Consider the following 4,188-nt stretch of genomic DNA (forward strand, 5'->3'; position numbering starts at 1 on the left):
ATATATATATATATATATATATATATATATATATATATATATAACTTAAAAAATATAAAAATATAAATTACATTTTTTATTTTTATTGATAAAAAATATAAATTTTGTGATAAAAAAAAGTTGTCTTAAAAAATTAATTATTATTTTTTTATGTGAACAATTTTTTTTATTAATATTTTATTATTAAATACAGTTTTCTTGACAAGACGAAACAATTGAACTAGAACTAGAGAATATGTAAGAGTAGATACAGTTCTCATAGTTAACTGAATTGTAACTGTTATAAGTTCAGTTTTTAAAAACCGAACCATAAAATAGTATACTGAACTGTTAGTAAAAGTAGATCACTTATTTTTAGTATAACTGATTCTTTCCACTATGCGTGTTATGGAAGTGTGGAATCTCATGATAGTGATCATTATGGGGTTAATTATGATGGAGGTACATATGTTGATGAACATAGTGATGATGAAGCTTTAGGGGAATGTTATGTTGATAGTCATGGTATTAGGTGATGTAGTTATAATAAAGGCCATGAGGAGTAATAAGAACCAACTCAGATATATAAGATAAAATAAATTTATCTTTAACTTAATTAATTCACATAATCCCTAATATCTTCTATTTTAATATTTTTATTCTAATTAATTATGATAAGTCTATCAATAATATATATTATTATTATCTACCCATAATATCTAATTATATGTAATAATATCTCAATATATATATTTTAATTAACTATATAACAATATCTAAGAATATTTTTTAAAATATCTTTTAGAATATTTAACAATATCTAATAATATCATTTTCTAATAATGATATCTTTTTTAATCTTAAAATAATATCACCTATTTTCTTTCAACTACTTTTTAAGATAACAACTAAATCTCAAAAAAGATTTATATAATATATTTTTATTAAATTCCCACATTATTTAATTTGTATTTTTTTCCTTTCTACACCCCTTATTTTAACATATTGCACATAATTAATAAAAGGTAAAAAACCATTTTTTGCCTTAAGCCAAAATATAAATAAAATAACATAGCAATTACGTTCTAAAAAAAGGTGTGCACTAAATAACACTCATTTATAAACAAAATCATCAAAGTCATAAGACTACCTTATTTCTAAGACTCCTATTTTTCTCGGATCTTACATTCATCTCTCTTGAAAAGAATTTTTGATCCCGAAAATTGCACTTATAAGGAACCATACACCATTCAAAACTTTAAATTCTCCCCAAAAAAATTACATAATTTTTCATAATACAATAACAACATTATTTTTTGAACAGATCAAAAGAACATCACAACATACTGCCCAATGTATCATACTGCCCAATGTTTCTTTGGTATCTACACACCCAGCATCCATATTATATGGTTCCAACCATAACACTGCATTTTTCATATGATCCTATAGCATATGAAATCTACCTTTCATCCTAGAGTATTATTTCTATCTAACCAACCTAAAAGATGGAAAAACAGGTAATTACAATTCACTTTGACTGCCTACGACTAGTCAACTAGTATATAATGTGGTTTAACTAATTAAACTACCTAGAGCTATCACCTAGGCAACAAGTTTTAAACTTAAGTTTGTCCACCTTAAACTAGTTACCGCAACTTTTCAACTACTTAAACACAATCTAAAATTACTTGCCTAGTGAAGCTCTTTGGGGGTAGAGTGGTAGGGGTGTACACTTGTCCGGTGAAGTCCAAGAGGGTGGTGGAAAGTGTATACTTTCCCGGTGAAGCTCTAAGAGAGTGGGGGGAAGTGGTGTACACTTGCCTGGCGAAGCCTAAGAGGGTGGTGGAAAATGTATACTTGCCCGGTGAAGCTCTTAGAGAGTGGTGGGAAGTGGTGTACTTGCCTTTGAAACATTCTAGAGAGTGGTGGGAAATTTCATTATGTAATGTTGTGGTAAAGTGTATCAGCAGATGGAGATCTTTAAGTGTGGGTGTGAAATATTGTTTACCTTGAAAAAATAATGGTTTGATTATGTGCTGCTGACTTTGATTTCTGATAGTGCGATTGTTAATGATTTGATGATTTATGACGTATAAGATGTCATGTGAAAATGTGTGTAGGTGTTTGAAGATATGTAATATTTAGGAATCTTATTCTAAGTTGATGTTTACTACTTATGTATGTTTATATGATTTGTTTTTGTTAGCTCATCCTTGCATATTGTGATTGTGGTTTCCACTTGCGATGATCTTACTTGTACGGGAGTAGATTGTTTCAGATGTAGCTAAAGCGAAGTTGAGCAGCAAGATACATTGGAGAGTTATGGGATTTTACTTTCAATGCTAATAGTTTTGTAATGGAATTCTATGAACGCTTTATAGTTACATTGCATATATGAAATTTTCTAAATTCAATTATAATAAATGAAATTTTTTATTTAAACAATATCTCACAATGGTATCAGAATTAAGTTTTAAAAAGTTTTTTTGTAAACTCATGGCATCCCAATGGGGTGTTACAACAAGCATGTACACAACCAATCATCCAAAAGGGAAAGCTCAAATCAATGCCACCTTGTTTCCTAAGACAAGGCATCTAAGGTAAATTGTGCATATTTTTAGAATCTCAAGAGTGACATATTTCTTTGTTTTGCTAGAATTTGTCATTGTTTCATCTTCAATAAGCCTAAAACCACTACATTTAGAACATTGATCAGTACCAATGTCTAGGAAATTGAACTTATCAATTGTTTTGACTCATTAAACATGGTTCATCGAATTCTATGCAATTATCTTGTTTCTTTGGTATCTACACACCCTAACATCCATATTATATGGTTCCAACCATAACACTGCATTGATCTTGTAGCATATGAAATCTACCTTTCATCCTAGAGTACTATTTCTATCTAACCAACCTAAAAGCCAACCTAAAAGCTGGAAAAATAGGTAATTACAATTCACTTTGACTGCCTACGACTAGTCAACTAGTGTATAATGTGGTTTAACTAACTAAAGCACCCAGAGCTATCACCTAGGCAACAAGTTTTAAACTTAAGTTTGTCCACCTGAAACTAGTTACCACAACTTTTCAACTACCTAAACACAATCTAAAATTTCCACTCTAGAAATGGGAATTAAAGGTTCTCCCAAGTGGATCGAACTACTTCTTATTTCACAGGCATGGTTGCTGTTCTGTGACAACAAAAGGGAGAAAATTAGTTGTTTTAAGAGAGAACTAGACTTTGGGATATGATTGGTTGGGTGTGTAACACTTGCAATTTTCCTTACAGTGTTACAAAATAAGTGAATACACTAGGAAGTGAAGAACTTTGTAGTTAAAACACCTGAAAAGAGTTGTTGTAGTGGATATCAGATTTATTGAAAGATAAAAAGGGTATTGTACAATATGATATCAGGGTCGATCGGTTACGATATAAGATATAAAATAATCAAGAATATCTTATTAAAGATATGGACAAGCAGAAGATGAAATAATCAAAGGATAATCAAGAATATCTAATTAAAGATATTTAGCAACTAACAAGATTTTCAAGTAAGTTTGTTTATATTATATTTATATTTTATTATGTTGGGATTATATTAGTTCACACTAGTACAGGCAGGGGAAACGACAGCGGTTGTTTTCGCCCTTTGGCAGCGGTTCCCGAACCGCGGCATATTAAGCCGTGGTAAAAAGTCTGGGACTTTATGCCGCGGTTGTAACCGCGGTAAAAAAGATGGGGAATAGACCGCGGTTCCTAACAGAACCGCGACCTAAACCGCTGTTTTTTTTTTTAAAAAAAAATCGTAACATTATATGTCGTGGTTCGAACCGCGGTAAAAAGTCAGGAATAGACCGCGGTTCGTACCACAACCGCGGCCTAAACCTTATTTTTTTTAAAAAAAAAGTTTAGCCAATATACCTAATGATTCTTATGATGGAATCCTGACAGCTTTCTAATTCCAAAAACGGCTAATAACTAAGGAGTGAGATAATAAAAGATAAGATCTTGACCATTAAAGGGACAAAAATATTGAATATTACATATGCCTTTAAATATTGAAAATTACATGTCCGTAATAAATTAAAGGATTCTATTGCCTCAGTAAAATGACATAGCTTATTAACAACCATGATAGACTTTTCTTCTTCTACGGCGAGCTCGCAAGGTCCAACCATGTCAAATTCCTCACTGTAAAATCA

Source organism: Vigna radiata, unplaced genomic scaffold, assembly GCF_000741045.1.
Source record: "Vigna radiata var. radiata cultivar VC1973A unplaced genomic scaffold, Vradiata_ver6 scaffold_290, whole genome shotgun sequence".
NCBI classification, from domain to species: domain Eukaryota; kingdom Viridiplantae; phylum Streptophyta; class Magnoliopsida; order Fabales; family Fabaceae; genus Vigna; species Vigna radiata.